This window comes from Balaenoptera borealis (assembly GCF_965194805.1).
Source record: "Balaenoptera borealis genome assembly, chromosome: 1".
In the NCBI taxonomy this organism is placed as follows: Eukaryota; Metazoa; Chordata; class Mammalia; order Artiodactyla; family Balaenopteridae; genus Balaenoptera; species Balaenoptera borealis.
Genome location: NC_138860.1, coordinates 124,274,274 through 124,293,485, shown reverse-complemented (window position 1 = coordinate 124,293,485; position 19,212 = coordinate 124,274,274).

The window sequence follows — 19,212 nt, the reverse complement described above, 5'->3', positions numbered from 1 at the left end:
ATATATTTCAAAAATTTTCCAAAGATGCATCTTAAGATATGCAAAAGAGTAATTTATCAGGCTTCTAATTATGAATCATTATCTATATAGATCAAATGTCCTTGTCTTGCATTTTTCAAATAGCTACACTGAAATGAGTTTATTCTGACCTTTGATTAAAATGATATATGGAAACAATTAAAAATGCAAATAACTCACATATGGAATTAAGCAGAGATACCTAATAATATCCTAAAATTTGATTTTGGCATAGAAGTACATAAAATTTACATTCCCTTTATATCCCATTCCCACATTTTATTACAATTAAAGTTCTTGCTCAATGCTTTTAGTATTTACTGTGAATTAGATCTCAAGACTTTAAACTTGTCCATAATCATAGACACATCATAGTGTTTTATATAGTGAGAATTACATAATAAATTTCTCACTTTACCTCCTCATAGCTTATCTATTTAAGAACGAAAACGCCACCACATATAGTACTATAGTAGTTATGTTATTATTAATTTGTATAAAGTAATAAATGCATAACTAGAAATAATTCAATTCACTTATGAATACAAACAGAAAGGCTGTATTTGGCCAAATCAATGTTAAAGCAAATAATTTTTAGAGAGTTTTTTTTAATCTATGATCTCAAAAAATATAACATTTTGCATTATTTTTTTTAATTCAAGTTCTTCTCACATTCATGTGTGTCAAACAACTAAAATGTACCCATAGTATAGTCAACATTTACCAAAAATCTCTATTTTCTTATGGTAAAAATTTGGATTGGCCTGCCAGAATTTTTTAGGGCCATTTTCCATCTTCTTTATGTGTTGGTACCTCACTTTTCTTTTTATTTCCCTGTGAGACACATATCAAGGATTGTACTTACCTCAGTTATCTTGAAGTGAAAGGAACCAACAGAATAAAACCATGTAACAGCCAAATATAAATGCATACTATTAATAAATGGTTGAATTAATATAAAGAAGTAAAAGTGTTAAAACAGGTTGCTATGCTGATCGACCTAAATGTCCTTCCTTGTAGTATAGCTCTCCTCCACCACCCACACATTCACTCATTTTCTGTTTTTGATTGCCTAGGTGATTGTTCCCAATGATATTGACCTTAGGATTTTGTGGAAAGCCATTTGTTACGGGTTGAATTGTTACTGCCCAAAATTCATTTGTTGAAGTTCTAAACTTCAGTATCTTAGGATGTGACACTATTGGGAGTTAGGGCCTTGAAAGAGATAATTAATGTAAAATAAGGTCATATGTGTAGGGGCCTATTCCTATATACTTAGTGTTCTTATAAGAGGAGATTAGGACACAGATAACACACTGACCAAAGGATTACTTTGTAAGGACAGAGAAAAGGTGGCCATCTTCAAGCCAAGGAGAGAGGATTTTGGAAGAAACCAGACCTACTGACATCTTGATGTTGAACTTCTAGCTTACCAAACTGTGAGAAAATTAATTTCTGTTGTTTAAGCCATACAGTCTGTGGTATTTTGTTATGGCAGCCCTAGCAAACTAATACATTAATTTTTTTTTTTTCTTTTTAGCAGAAGCTGCTCATGGATTCTTGTTAGAAAAGACATTAGTAAAACCATCCTCTGTTTTTCTGAAAGCACATGCTTCATGCTCACTGTTAAATTATTATTGAACTTTAACAGCCCAGTCCCTTACAATTCTCCACGCAATAACTGGAAGTATGTAACTCTTTTCTTCCTGTAGACTTATAGCTCCTTCAAGGGAACTCACATCATTTTACTGATGGGGAAACAGAGTGGATAGATAATTTCCTCAATCATAGAGCATGTGACACACACATATATAATTAAGACAAATAAATTAATCCTATTCAGAATTGTTCCTTAATAACACAAGCTTTTATTTATTCTTAGAAATTGATGTTTAGAGAGCTTACATAATTTACAAGAGTGAGATAATTAGTGAGGATTCTAAACTAGGTTTACAGATTCCAAAGCCAGTTTTCTATATACTGCTCTAATTCACACTGACTAATGCTCAGACATGACCATTTGTGTTTTCAGGTCATTACTACCTCCACAGCAGAAGCCAGTATAAATTCTACATTATAAGTCTTCAGAAGAAATCCTCAGTAAATATTTGTTGATGCTTTGGGGACTCTATATGCTGTTCTATTTCCTTACTTCTTGGTTCTAAACATTTAAAAGAGATGTCAACACAAGTTTAAACTGTATTAAAACAAATGTCTGAAAACAGTCCACATCAAGCCTTCTTCATACAGGATTAGGAATAAGTAACATATCTAGAAGAGGACCAAAATATTGAAAGAATTCTGAGATTCCAATTTACAACAAACAAACAAGAGATTGGCACATGTAAATAAGAGCAAAATCTGTTGTTTTTTTAAATTTTAGGAAATTTTAAATTGTTGATAGCAAAGGAAATCATCAGTCTCAGATAGACATTATTCATTTGAGGCCATTGAAGGCCAATGCTAGAGCATTTTAAATTGCACACATCATTCAGAATTGGGAGAAACAAAAGTACTTGGGTTAAGTGAGGCTTTTCTGATGACTACAATGTACATCAGAACATATTGTTTTAAACAAAAGCCAAACAAAAATTAAAGCATCTGGCTTATAAGAGTTTACCCTCCTATAATGTAGAACTACTTTATAGACCTGATTGCTTCCTCCCTTAATAATATGTCTGGATCGGAATGCTGTTTTATTTATTGGTTCTGTAGTATTTAATGGTATTTTGGTTAAGCTACTATTTTATAAAAAAGGTACAATATTTATCCAAGCATCCAATCTATGTTTAAATCTATGAAATAAAAGGGCTTCTTGTAAATACTCAATTTGATTTATGGGGCACTTCAAGTAAAACTCTTGTTATAAATATGGTGGGGATAACTTAGATGGGGGCAACAATGGAATGAGAACGTCATTCCTGATCTTTGTTTTTGTACTCATCTAATTTAGTGTAGGCATTCACAGCTGGACTCCCCACTCTATAAAATAAAGTGGAGGGGAGTGAAGTCATCTAGCTATAAACTAGAGAGGGAGGGAGAATAGTTTCCCATGACCCAATGTGAGCAGAGCCTTTAATAGTAACGATATTACTAAGTAGAATATTCTAATTCTACTTAAGTCTAATTCTACTAAGTAGAAATAGTTACTAACAATTGTATAGAATTTTATCACTTAAAAAATTACTTCAAAATATTACTAATTTCACTTCCACAAATATATTACAGAATACATATATTTATTCTCATACTGCAGTTACAAAGATGTGATTTATCTAAAATATGTTATTTATACAAGGTTACTTGGTAAGTGGCAGAGCCCGGGATGGAATTTACTTCACCATGCTGGTCATATCCAAGAAGTATGGATAAGATGAGGGTCTGTTCATAATAAGATATCAAATCTTTTTCTGGCTGTCACATTGATTACTGACACCTGGGCAACAACAAACTTTCTCCATTACAAAGTTGGATGGGCTGGAAATAAGGAGAGAAAACCGGAAGAACATACTTCTTTGTAAACAGAAAGCTACATTTTTTTCATTTTCATTTCTTATCATCCTTTGGTTTTTCTGTATTTAAACTGTGTAATGGTTAGAGTAAAAATATAAAGAAAAATTGAAGCTAATAACATCTAAAAATCGAATGTTTAAATATAAAAATTTTCACTCATCAGGAGCAAATTAACATAAAATTATTTTGTAATATTTTACATAACTAAAAAGGTAAAAGTGAAGTGGAATTTGATCATTGAACAAACAGATTTCTAGGGATGATAGAATTTGTCCATTTTTCTTTAGCAGCTTCTTTGGTTATGCAGAATTAGTTGTTACCCAAACTCTCTTTATATTAGATTTTTATGTGGTATGCAGGATGCTCATAAGCATGCATAATATGTGATCCAGATTTTCAACTTTAATGACCTCACAACTGGAACCACCAGGATTCTTAATATGACTATGGTGAGCCTGCATTGACTTTGCTAGACATTTTCATAGACTCAAAGAAATACACTCTGAAAATCAAACAAACAACATATTTCCATTTTAAATACTTTAACCAATCGTTTATGCACTAAAAAGAATGGAATGCAATCCAATGAGAAGCTGGCTTCTTTGGAAATTCTTATTTGTATACCATATGCTTTCAAACAGTAAAATATTTACTGTTTAATAAAATAATCCCAAACTGAAACCCATGTATTGCAGATGGAGTTGTTTCTTTATTTAGAATGGTTTACTAAATTTTAGTTGAGTGGAAGATAATTCAGGAAGAAGTCAAACTTCTCCCAGTAAGACCACTTTTCTCTTGCATGTTGAAGGTAATTTTATAGCACTCCATTAATGGAAAGATCTAAGCAAGATTAAGAGACCTCTCCAGGTCCCTCCCACAGCCCAGCACGCACTGAAGTACTTTAAAGAAACTGTTTGCATTGGAATTCTCCCATGCATTAGCACTTAAATCTTTAAAATATCTTTGAAGCCCATCTGCGGCAGAGCTTCATTTTTTTTTTTTTTTTTTTAAGATATTAACCTTTGCCGGCACTTCATTTTCTTTTCTATTTTTTAAAATTATTTTTGGCTGTGCTGGGTCTTCATTGCTGCACACGGGCTTTCTCTAGTTGTGGTGAGCGGGGGTTACTCTTCATTGCAGTGCGCTGGCTTCTCATTGCAGTGGCTTCTCTTGTTGTGGAGCATGGGGCTCTAGGCACACGGGCTTCAGTAGTTGTGGCATGTGGGCTCAGTAGTTTTGGCTCGCGGGCTTAACTGCTCCACGGCATGTGGGATCTTCCTGGACCAGGGCTCGAACCTGTGTTCCCTGCATTGGCAGGCGGATTCTTAACCACTGTTCCACCAGGGAAATCCTGGAGTTTCATTTTTAATGAAAATGGAAAGGAGCAGTCAGAACTGTCTCTGATATAGTAGGTCTTTTTCTATAATTCTTATTTGTTGTACCTCAGAAGAGATTTTTGGATCAGAATTATTTTCATTCATAAGACAATGAATCCACTGAAGCACTATTTACAATAACCAGGTCATGGAAGCAACCTAAATGTCCATCGACAGATGAATGGATAAAGAAGATGTGGTACATATATACAAAGGAATATTACTCAGCCATAAAAAGGAACAAAATTGGGTCATTTATAGAGATGAGGATGGACCTAGAGACTGTCATACAGAGTGAAGAAAGTCAGAAAGAGAAAAACAAATATCATATATTAACTTATATATGTGGAATCTAGAAAAATGGTACAGATGAACCGGTTTGCAAGACAGAAATAGAGACACAAATGTAGAGAACAAACGTGTAGACACCAAGTGGGGAAAGCAGGGGTGGTGGTGGTGGTGGTGGTGGTGGTGGGATAAATTGGGAGATTGGGATTGACATATATACACTAATATGTATAAAATGGATAACTAATAAAAACCTGTTGTATTAAAAAAAAAGAAGTGACAGTGATTTTAGGGAAATTATTTTGTCTCCATTTTCTCATGTATGAAATTAAAACTAGGATTATTTAGATGATCTCATTAGATGGATGATGTTTACAGACAAATATCTGATACTTTTTCATCCTAATAAATAAGAACCAAACAAAAAAAAAAAAGACCATGAATCCATTGTAATCAACTTGTAATAATAAAAATCATAGGAAATGGAACTATATCATCCCATAAATAGGTCCTTTTCCATCACTTTAGAGTTTTATTCTACAGTAGAGAATATATTAGTTTGTTGCTCATTCAAAAATTGATATTGGCATCTTTACATATAGTGCCCAACAATATTTTCATATTCAAATGCACTTGAGTTGTATTTTTGAAAGAGACTATTAATGATGTAAAACATAAAAAGGAATAAAATATTTGCAATTTCCCAATGCATAAAAAAGACGAAAAGACAACCCTCAGAATGGGAGAAAATATTTGCAAATGAAGCAACTGACAAAGGATTAAGCTCCAAAATATACAAGCAGCTCATGCAGCTCAATATCAAAAAGACAAACAACCCAATCCAAAAATGGGCAGAAGACCTAAATAGACATTTCTCCAAAGAAGATATACAGATTGCCAACAAACACATGAAAAGATGCTCAACATCACTAATTATTAGAGAAATGCAAATCAAAACTACAAACAGGTATCACCTCACACCATTCAGAATGGCCATCATCAAAAAAATCTAGAAACAATAAATGCTGGAGAGGGTGTGGAGAAAAGGAAACCCTCTTGCACTGTTGGTGAGAATGTAAATTGATACAGCCACTATGGAGAACAGTATGGAGGTTCCTTAAAAAACTAAAAATAGAACTACCATGTGACCCAGCAATCCCACTACTAGGCATATACCCAGAGAAAACCATAATTCAAAAAGAGTCATGTATCACAGTGTTCATTTCAGCACTATTTACAATAGCCAGGGCATGGAAGCAACCTAAGTATCCATCAACAGATGAATGGATAAAGAAGATGTGGCACATATATACAGTGGAATATTACTCAGCCATAAAAAGAAACAAAGTTGAGTCATTTGTAGTGAGGTGGATGGACCTAGAGTCTGTCATACAGAGTGAAGTAAGTCAGAAAGAGAAAACCAAATACCATATGCTAACACATATATTCAATCTAAAAAAAAAAGTGGTTCTGAGAAGCCTAGGGGCAGGGCAGGAATAAAGAAACAGACGTAGAGCATGGACTTGAGGACACAGGGAGGGGAAAGGGTAAGCTGGGACGAAGTGAGAGAGTAACATTGACTTATATACACTACCAAATGTAAAATAGATAGCTAGTGGGAAGCAGCTGCATAGCACAGGGAGATCAGCTCAGTGCTTTGTGACCACCTAGAGGGGTGGAATAAGGAGGATGGGAGGGAGACACAAGAGCGAGGGGATATGGGGATATAAGTATGCATATAGCTGATTCACTTTGTTGTAGAGCGGAAACTAACACACCATTGTAAAGCAATTATTCTCCAATAAAGAAGTTAAAAAAAAATTAGATTTAATCACTCCAAGTTTCCCCCCAAAAATTGTCTCCTTGGTTCTCCTCTCTAAGTTTGGGTGTTTTATTTTCCCAAACAAGAACAAGAGAATGGTTTCTCACTTTTGAGGCAGTGAGATAATGGATAATGTTTGGGCTTTGAAGACAAACTATTCACCCTACTATTTTATGAGGCTTGGCTAAGTTACTACCTTCTCTGAGGCTTAGTTTCAACCTCAGTAAAATAAGAATAAAAAGGGGATCTAGACCGTAGGGTTTCTGGGAGCTTTAAACATGTTAACACATGTAGAGAGCTTGGCACATAAATAATCCTCAATACATGTTATGTATAATACAATTATGGTAATTTATTTCCTACTATTTTTTTTTCCCCCTTGGCCACAAGTACTGCAGTACACTAACCTAAATAGAGATTACAAAGAATGGCACCACAGAATTAGTCCATGGGGCAAGTGCGAACTTCTTAGAGCGTCACATATCTCTGACTTAAGGCTTCTGAAGGTGCTCTACCTTTCCTTCACTTTCAGCATCAGGAAATAGAATATAGAAGGAAAAGCACAGAATTCTCCTTCATAAAAAACTGAGATGATTTCAGAATCTGCTTCTTAGAGACAATGTAGATTGAAGAGTAATTTTAATTCATTTATTAAAAATGGAGAAGATTGCATAAACTTTTAAAATTTACTGAGAGGAACAAATAAAATTGTATATGATTCAGTAGACATTCAACGAATACTCCTTTAAGTATATATATATATATATATATATATATATATATATATATATATATATATATATATATATTGTATTTTCTTTTTTTCTTTTTTTAAAGAAAACCGGTTCAAGAATGTCTACCTACAGCAAGGTTAAAGGAGCTTGTGGTGGACACACATGCCAACTGAAGCAACTAAAAATAAGCCAGGTAGAACACAAAGTGTTGCTGCTGGAAACAATAAGGATTACAGGGCCAAGATCCTGCAGAGAGGAGAACTGGAAGAATTGAGTTGAGTTCCTGTAGCTGCATTTTCCTCTGGGGAATTGCCATATCTGAGTGCAGGGAATAAATCTGAGAATACAAACTTTGCCTGGACAAATGGTCACTGATGGGAGACAGAAAAAAACAGCAGTTTATGGTGATCTTTGAGGGTCAAAAATACAAAATTGGCCAAGATGCCAGAGAGAATGATGGGCAGAAAACAGCTTGCCACACAGGCATCTTTCTCCCAAGACATCTGCAAAGTCTAAAACTTGAGCTACAACAGGCCAGGAAGATAATCAGAAAAATCTCTTTCCTTTCTAGGGAGACTGAGATTAGAATTTAGGAACAGGCAGGTGAGGAGCTCCAGCAAACACACAAGGTTCTCAGTTAAATGTTTTGAATGAGTATGACCTAGGAGTGAATGTTAACTGGAGCTAGATGGAGCCTCATTGAAAGCAAAACCAAACCAAAAACAAAACCAAAACCCAGCCCTCACCTCAGCTTAGTCTCCAGATGGATTCAGATGATCAACCTGCAATCTGCCTAACAGTAGAAAGCGTAGAAACTCTAGAGGAAAATGATATACTCTGGATCCTCTGTAGCTTTTATTTATAATATCCAGTATTTAATTTTAAAAATTACTACAAGAGCCAGGAGATAGGATGATGTGTGTGTCTATGAAAATAGTGAAAAATATGAAAATTTAATGAGAGGATAGTACTTAGAAAAAATAAACCGGGAATTTTAGACTTAAGAAGCATAATAAATAACTCAATAAAAAGGAAAATGTTTAACAGCATATTGGGCATAGCAGAACACAAGATTGGTAAGCTGAGAAATATATCAATAAAGACTATACAAACTGAAGTAAAGAGGATAAAGATAAATTTTAAAAGAGAAGAATTTTAAAATAGTAAAAGTGACAAGTGAGACATTTTCCAAAAGTCTAACCAGTAGACCCTTAGAATCCATTTGTTAATCAGGCTGAAATAATATTTGAAGAAATAATGCCCATAAGTTTCAAAAACCAATGAAAGGCAATAAATTTAGTTTGTAGAAGCACTATAAACCCCCAAAAGTATAAATACAAAAGAAAACAACACCTAGACTTATAATAACAAAACTGCAAAGTATGGACACCAAGGGGGAAAGAGGGGTGGGATGAATTGAGAGATGGGGATTGACATATATACACTATTGATACTATGTATAAATTAGATAACTAATGAGAACCTACTGTATAGCACAGGGAACTCTACTCAGTGCTCTGCGGTGACCTAAATGGGAAGGAAATCCAAAAAAGAGGGGATGTATGTATAAGTATAGCTGATTCACTTTGCTGTACAGTAGAAACTAACACAACATTGTAAAGCAACTATACTCCAATAAAATTTTTTTTAAAAACCTGCTAAAAACTGCAAAAAGAAAACAAAAAAAGAAGAAGGAGAACATTAAAAGCAGCCAAAGTAAGGAAAAATCACACATTGCCTTCAAAGGAGAAACAGTATGATTATCAGAAGACTTCTCAACAAAAACAAAGTCAGGAAATAATGGAATAGGCTCTATGAATATATAAAGAAAATAATTGCCGAGACTAATATAGCTAACAAAAGCACCCTTTAAGATGAAGGCAAAATAAAAGCTTTCAGATCAATGAAAACTGAGAAAAATGTGCCACTAACTCACCTCCAATAGAAGAAAAATAAAAGGTCCTTCTTTAGGCAGAAGGAAAATAATGAATAATGCCTGTGGAATTGAAGACATATTCAGAATTTCACTGTTTTCTATTTTGCCTGTTAGCAATAATTCTTTGCTTCTATTTGTTATTTGTCTGTGATATACTTTTTCCATCTCTTTGAATACAATATTTTGTGTATCTTTAAGTGGCTCTTATAAGTAGCATAAAACTGGATTTGATCTTTGATTGTGTTTGCTATTGATAATCCCCCTTCCCCATAGCAGCATACATTTCTGGAGTCTCAGTCATTTTAAGTAGTGTTTTCCTCTTCACATTTTTGGACATTGATGATACAATTAATTAGGAATTATTCCTAGTTTTCTTAGTATTTATTTATATTTTATTTCAGGGATTTGAAATATGTGTATGTTCATTGTGTATAGATATGATATTCATATAATTTCTTCTAATGAACATCCTTTAATATTGTTATCACTGTTTAGAGTTTTTCATAACACTACATATTATACGTTTGGAAACAGCTTCCAATTTTCTCTTTTTTTGTCTTGTTCTAGTACTTCCATCTAGATATTCCCTGGTATTTCACTTTCATGTTGTTTCAGTGTTTTAATATTATGTGCCAATAAGTGTTGGATTTAACTATAAATTTTGTTGCCCTCTGTACACTAATAGTTATTTTTATCATGTGCTCTTTATTTTAGATTCATTTTTTAATTTTCTTGGGTTATAATCTACAGTATTTCTATTGGTAGTTTATGATTGTGTACTCTCCTTCCATGTTAGAAAACCTATTTGAGTGTGTCTGCTCCTATTTTACTTTCAGACCTGGGCAAGTGTTCAAGTTATGTGACGATAGTTAGCAATTTATCTTGTTCTAGAATTGAGATAATATGTAGGTATTCCCAAAGCATCAAAGAGAAAATCAAATTAATAGTGGAACACTATGCTATTATATGTCATAAAAAATAGTACCTAGCAGGCCACAAAATTACATTGACATTTTCCTACTTAAGAGAAAACATAATTTTAGACTAAATAAAATGATACTGTGGGCCTTATTTTGTTCCATATTAATTTTTCTCTTCTATGATCTTTCATAGTACTTACTGTCCATTAGGAAGTTTAATTTATAAATATTCCTGCATATACATCTTTTTACCTTTTGACATTTTCAGATAATTTCATAATCTTGGTATTCCTCCATTGCCTGGTAAATACTGGTTTAAATGAATTTAACATCAAGTACATAAAGTTGTATATAAAAATATTTTTACACAAACTGGTCAATTTTTTTTTTTCTTTTTTAGAACCACTACTCTCACTACTCTCATATTTTCTCTGTTCTTTCCAATTGTTATATTTTTTGACTTTGAGTGCTCTGTGATTTTTCCACATCCTCCTTTCACGTGATACACCTCTTCTGAAAGACCTCCAGCTGTAGTGCTCAAGATAAACCTCCACCCATAGGTCAACATCCTTCAATATTTGTAAGAGCTCCATTGTTGAATCTGCAGATGTCTAGGAGCTGCATTACTCAGACAGAGTGGCAGAGACAAAGAATAATGCAGCCCAATACGCTTAGGTTAAGCAAAATAAACTAAACCTTTCCAGATATGGGTGACTCTGTTTAGATTTAATTCATTAATATTGAGCCACATTTCCTAAGAGGTACCCAACTAAGGGTTTGTAGAGTAAGAAAGACAGGTGGATGGGAAATTTGAGGGGTAACAGATAGTAGGAAGAAGTTCAAAGCAGGCAACAAAGGAGCCGAGCAGGTGACAAAGGCCCAGGGAAATAATACGGCAGAGGAAAGACCCTATTTATGCATAGCAGTTGTGTAGAAGGTAATAGTAATTTGCCTATGATAATGAAGGTCTTCAGATCTGAGGTCTTTAGACCTGAGTTAAAAATCCCTACTCCACAATTGAAGAGCTGTATCTTTGAAAGCTTTTTTTTTCTCATCTGTAAAATGAGGGTAGTAATAAAATCTGGTTTAGAGAGTTATTATGAGGATTAAATGTGATAATGCAGTTAAGTAATGTTACTTCTTCTTAGCTTTTATCATTATAATCTCGGCCAGACAAGATAAGAATAAAATGTGACCAAGTAGGTTTAGACAGTGACAGATTAGGATCGTTGATTCTAATTGGGAATAAAAACAAGAGAACGTAAGAAGCTCTCAGAGTAGAAGCCTAAATTACTATATTTCAGACCTCTAGAGAAAATTGTTCACATCAGAGTTAATGTGAAAGGCACCTAATGGATTGATATAGTAAACACTTTGCATAGTTATACCTAGTGGTCCTGGTACAAGATGCTAATATTAACATAATTTATCCATCTAGGTAATTAGAAACAAAGGCACTTACACAAAACATTTATTTGGTCATCCATTTGCATGTTCAGTATGAACTGAGACTAAAAATTCCTTCTAATCCAAAATATGTTGAAAATGCATTATTTCATAATGAGAAATATGGTCTCTGGAAATTTACCATGTGTTGAGAACAACTGCAAATGCCCCAAGAGAAGAAAGACACTCTTAAATATGAGAAATAATGCCTTCTTAGAGTGGTGTCTGTTAGTACCTGGGATGGCCCTTGTAGAATTCATACTAGGATGAACACTATTGGGAAACTTGGTGCTTAGAATTAATGTTATAGAAAGAGTAAAATCTTGATTCTTGCACTCAGACATTAACTATTGATAGCTGTAAATTGTAGTCTTTAAAACAATGCTGTTGATATGTCTTTAATTCACCACTTGAACTTCAGGCCTCTTAAGAATCCCTCTGGTGGCAAGCTTGGACTTGTATGCTGTTTGACACACGGCACAGAATTGACTAGAAGTTTGGTTGTTTAGTTCAACTTGCAAATGCAAGAGAAAGCTTGCTACATAAGGCAGTTTTACTCTTTCTACTGTCCTTAATATAGGTGAAAGGAAACAGTGTCTCTTAGGCAACCATGCTGAATGTTTGCCATAAATTAGCTAAAAGCTCAATATGTAATTTATTGCTGGTTGGAATTTTCTCCTGAGTAGGTTATACTATATACTGCACAGACATACATACAAGGAGAAAAGAGGAAAAAAGTCAAGAGTTATAATTACATTCACGTGTTGACTAATTGAGCTTTTCAGGGCCTTCTTCCTAATTATAAGAGGGCATACAAAGAAGAAATATCACTAAAAGTGAGTATGTATAGAATGAATATGAGTTTAAATGGGTTGTGCTGGCTGTAAAACTTGATAGGAAAGGAATGTTATTACTTGACAAACATCTCCTACACATTAAAAAAAAAAAAATCAGGCCCACAGCAGTGTCATTGACAGACTCTAAGATGAGAAAAAATTATGTTATGTTAGCTTTAAAGAGGACACATTGAAAAAAATGAAGGCTCCTAATCTATATTCTAGATGTATTTTTTCTTATCTGTTTTAGAAATGCAAGGAAATTATAGTCTTATGATACCACTTGAAATAAAAAATACATATATATGTAAGATTTTTGCAAGACTTCTGAAAATTACATAGATGCATTACATAAATATAAGCCTGAAAATCTTCATAAAATTTATTCACTTGTAAGGTATAAACTTTGATGATATTATTTCATAATAAAAGTAAAGGTAGATTTTAATACCTGACATTGGAAAAGTATACATTATTGCTCTGATAACTCTTAAAGTAAAATTTACAGTTGTTTCTCTTTAGTTTCTCCTGGGGATTTAAGATGGCAGAAAGGGTCGAGAAAGAGTATACCCCTGTTAGAGTAAACCATGGAACTTTTTACAAGTTTGTAATTCATTTTATTTTACATCAAGTGGTACCCTTTTGACATGTCTATAAAAGTCTCCGTGTTTGTAGTAGATGTGTATATAATATTACATTACACCTCATAACCGAGATAAACTGGCAAGAACCCTAAAGCTCAATAGGAACAAGATTGCCTTTATCTCTTAAAACTGTCATTTTAATTTTCCACACTAGACAATGCTATAGATGCAGGATGACTTACGATGCTGGTTACTGTTAGACCACAATCTTGTAATGTTTTGAATTTAGGACCTAATCAAATTGCTTTGCTTTTAGTATTCTTATCTTGATTTATGTGAATTGGTATAGGGTACCCTCCTTAGCATACCCGAAGGAGCAGTGTATTTTACAGCATTCTAAATGCAAATCCTGCTCCCAGATTTATACCATGGACAATGCAGCCGCACTATTAAAAAATAATATAAAATGAAACCCAGAAAAATTGAAATGACAATTTTCGAGTCAAGCAGTCCTTAGCAACTGGCCCTGATGCTCCGTGGGCTGCCGTAACTGAGCCAGAGCAGTCGAGCAGGGCACAGTCCACAGCCTGCAATTTCAAAGTTACCTTCTGTGGAGCTGGAATTAAATGCCCAGTTAATACAAAGGAAAATTTCCCTCGTGCAAAATCTAATCAAATGTAATATGTCTACATTATAACTACTATTTCTATGACTATTATAATTCAAGTTCCTAATTATGAGTTCAGTTCATAAAAAGAAAATTGGCTTTCATCTGAGCAGCATTTTCAGTAAGAAATGGAAAACACACATTTAAGTACATAGGTTTTTAATTCATTATTCTTTTTATTTCAATATCCATTATGCGCCCAATTCTGCCCTCAAATACTGATATTCAACTCCCTATGCAGTCAGGTTTATACACAAATCTTGGGCTCAGCATAAGCAGGAAAAGTACAAAAATGATTCCTGAGGAAGAAAGGGGGAATTAAACTATTCAGATAGTAGATTTGGTGGGGGGGGGGGGAAGAAAAACTTCTCTGAAGCAATACTAAATATACCAGATTCAATAATCTCAAGCTAGGTATGTTTGGGATAATAATCAAATCCTTGGTTACTGTTGCTTTCCATTCAATGTTCCAGTATAGTTTCTCCATAGATATATCTACATCATAACTCTATCCCCATTTATCTCAGTGTTAACATAATTTGAAATAGTTTTACTTGGGACCATAGACTACATAAATAGGCCCACCACTTAACTCTGTAAAACTCAGATAATTATTATTTTAGGCAAACTTACAATATCCAATTTAAAAATTAGTCAAATCCAAAAATTTTCACTAACAGTTTTTTTGGGTTTTTTTGGGGGGGGTGGATTTTTTGTGTGTTTGCTTTTTAAAACTCAAAATGCACTTCCACATAAGACTAAAGGCCAAAATGTTTTCACTTTGAAGCCAGGCTATAAAATCTGATTTAACTTTTAACATGTGAAATATGTCAAAGTGGGCCTGAACTGTAAATATTCCATCTTGTCTGCAGATGAATCATGAGTCCCAAGTATCTAGGAATCCAGATTCTCTCTGACTCTAAACCAGAGCACTGATGTTAACTAAAAGTTGAGTGGAATTGTCCACTTAGTTGAAGGCAAAGTGAAAAGAAGCTCTAGCTGCTGTGCAACTTGCAAGACAAAAAGTGGTTTTGTTCCAGTAGGACAGGAGATAGGAACAGAAAATGGATACAAGTTTCTTTGTCTCCCAAAGAAACCTTAGAATAGGAAATTCATGAAAACTTGATTAAGAAATCTGAAGGCGCATCATCAGTAGTGCTAAGTGATATGTATAACAAGGGAAGACAAGGAAAGATCATTAAAACATAAAAAAAAAATCTTTGTATTTGTGAAATATGAAGTTGTAGATGTTCAGCTGTCCAAAAGGAAGTGTTTTCCGCAAAGCCCACACATGCCTGTATGATAGTGTTGGCAACATCTAGAAAAGGAAAGAGAGCTGTCACTGAATTCAGTGACTGAACAGACACAAAAAGGCCCACTTGGATATTCTTATTAAAGTAAACCAAGGTTCACTAGATTTTCCAGCTTATGAGAAACGTAACCCTGATCTAAAAGGAAATATCTCTCCCTAATTCATTTATTTCTATTTCTGTATAGTGCATTTTTCATTGAAATGGAATATATGAAGACATGAACTGTGTCTAATTTTGCTAGCCATCATGTTCACAATTTTCAGAACATAATAGCCTCCAATAAATATTTAGTAAATGAATTTACACATGAGGTGTTATTCTTGAACTTATTTTCTCTGATCAAGCATATTAAAAATATACTCACTAATTTTTCAATGATTTGTAACAGGGATGCTTGTCAAAGGAAATTAAGTGAAATTAAATATTAAAGTACTCACACTTAATGTACTAAGTTCTAAGCACTGTGGTTTGGACACTATACATATTTTACAACTCGAGAATTCAGGGTTCAGTGAAAAAAAAAAAAAAACCCACAATGAGACATTTCAAGAATTTAAGGGCTTATTGAAGCAATGATCAGGCCAGAAAAGGAAAAGTCAGGGACTCTGCCACTAACATTTAAGTCACGCCACTATCCTGAGGTCAGAAAGTTGCTACTGCTACTTAGAAATCAGAAAATGTTAGGAACCTACTTCTAATGTCACAGCTTCCCTTTCGCTCTGTGGCTGGTATTTAGGAGAGGAACTCTTATAGACACACTGAAACACTTTTAGAAAAAGAGTAAGCAGCATGGGGCAGTTCTCAGAACACGTTACATGAAAAATAACCGAAGATAACAAGGACACTTACCTTGGGAAATAGAAAGTTAAAAAAAGACTAGATATGTTTTGCATGAATAATCTAGGAAAGTCATGAGGGTACCCATTTGGTCCTAAGCAGAGGACAGCATTGATTAGAATGGGGAGCCAATGAGTTAGCTCTGAGTCGCTGGAATAGTTCCAAGTTTTAAGAAGTAAAAATTTTAAAGTGCTAGAAGCTGAGTTAGATGATCTCACCCATTTGTGTAACTTATATTACTAGAAAAATGCAATTTGAAATGAGTATATTTCCCAAATTATGTTTACTATATTAAATATGTAGTCATTCAACATGACATTCACTTTGATATTAGAAACCTAGATAGAAATTGATGAATTCTGTTCTTCAACAATTGAAATATTCTGATAGCAGTAATTATAGCTTCTACTCTCTTACTCTGTGCCAGACACTCTGAAGTTACGTGAAAACAGCAACTCTGCTTTGCCTCATTCTCACTATTCCCAGCACATATGGCTTGTAACTGGTGATTCAAAATGAGGTCTATGAGGAGCTGAAACCTACCAACAGAAGACTCTCAGAAACTTGTCAAGGCAACAGAATACAACTTGAATAAATTGGACATCATTATCTAAAATAATTTATAACGCTTATGTATGATTCTGAATTAAACACTCAAGAGAAGTTAAATTGATATTTTTATATTACAAGATTATTTTGTGATATAGATATTTTGTAGAAAATAATTTTAAATGAATGATTTATTTAATTAATCTGTCCCCAGTATGGTTCCTAGAGTCATAAACAATGGGTTCACATCATAATTCTATCTACTAATTATGTGATGTTGTACAATTGACTTAATTTTTTCAGCCTCAATTTCCTACATTGTCAAAGAAATAAAATATTTGTCTTACCTCACTGTTAAGAGAATTCAATGATGTGAAGTATATACAACTGAAAAATTATAAATATATATGTAAATCATCATGATAACCATAAGTAATTATTGAGCCCTTACCAAATGTTAGCTACTCTGCTGGTGATTTTTATGCATTATTTCATTTAGTATTCACAACTGTTCCATTTGAATTTTAGAAAATTCCTATGAAGTAGATACTATTATTATTTTTATTTAACAGATAGGCAAAACAAGGCCTAGAAACCTATGTATTTGGCTGAAAGTCAAACAGTTACTAAGTAGTTATGGGGTACTTAACTTCATATCCTTAAATTCTATGCTATGTAAATTTTACACATTATATTAATTATAATGGTTATATTAATCTATAAGGTATGGTACTAGTTAAATTTTTATTTGATATTCTCAAAGCTACAGAAGAATTAAAAGAACACACACACATACCCTTTAACCTTGTCTTTTTACCCTCTGCATTTTTAAGTAGATTAGAACAAAAACTATTATACAGTGTACTGAATTTACCTGAAGTTAATAACACATTCAGATTACATGGAAAGGCATCACTTTACTATCACTGAGAGAGCATCTTGATTAGGTTCTACTAGTGTTTAGATGCATGGATTTCTGAATTACTCGTGGTTTTATCTGTGGAGCATAATGACCTGTGCCCAAGCCATACCATAATTATTTTCTTTGTAGTCTTATTTTCTTTGCAGAGAATGTCTACTGAATTAAGTTGGTGAACTTTTGGCACTTATGCTTAATCCACACAATTTCTACAAACATAAGAGTCATAATTCTCATGGTCCAATAATAATGGTATCCTTCAAAACCATAAGAGATTCTACAAGGGGAAGTTCTAAGGATGTCATCACAGTAGAAACTGAGTTTTCAGGAAGTAACAAAGACAGGTATACTATGTTTAAAGGAAATAAGAACATTTGAATTATGAGAAGAAGATCATAGAGTAAAGGAGATTGTAACTTACCCTCACATTACCAAATAGGATCACTGTTACCCCATAACTGTCAAATCAAAAACCTCTAGTCTTCTTCACTGGCTAGTGAGAGAGAGAGAGAAAGAGAAAGAGAGAGAGAGAATCATTGGAAGCTAGGCAGCGTAAGAGAAAGACTGAAGGATACAGACTCACATCTAAATGGATGGATCATCTTAATTTTGCATCTATCTGTGTGTCTTTATCTTTATCTATAATGAAATAAAATAAGGTTATGTAAAGTAATATAAGTAGCCAATTTCAAATAAACCAAGCACCATGTGCGAAATGAAGGATTAGCTTCAACTTCAAGCACTTTTATCTTTAAATTTAGGAAACTCAGATTACTGTATGCAAAAATTCAAATTTCAGCAAGAGAACAAAGTACTTATTTTAACTTCAAGATGAATTTTCTTGTAATAACTCCTAAAACCAAAATTTTAAAGATTGATATTTTTTCCTTAGAATTCTATGCAGAGAATGTATTTATTCAGTCAAGTTTTCAACCAGAATACATTTAACTGGAGCATGCACGTGTCAGATTACCCCACTGTATCTCAAACCCAATTTTTAGGTTTATCTATAAACGTTGTTCCTTTTTCTGTTAAAATGTTTTTAGGGCTAATTATAAATTTAAGGTAATATATCTTAAACTAAGTTTTGTGAATGTTCTCTGATGCAATTGAATCAAGTAGTTCAAGGCCTTATGACAATAAAAAGTTTTAAAATGAAGTATAAAATGCACCACAGTCTGCTATAACATAGCTCTTTAATTTTATTACCAAGAGTATACTGACTGAATATTGCCTGATGTGTTTTTATTCTAAGTCCCATTTCATTAGTATGAGAGCTTAAAACACTATTCATTAATGAGAAAATTTTGATGATGCATATCTTTATTCTCTTGTAGTATTTTATTATCTTGGTAATATTAATTTAGACACTACCAAATACTTGTAACTGTCCAACATTAAGAATTAAGAGTCTTTTCAAAACTGCTAGTTATACACTGGGTCTTTTAATTCCA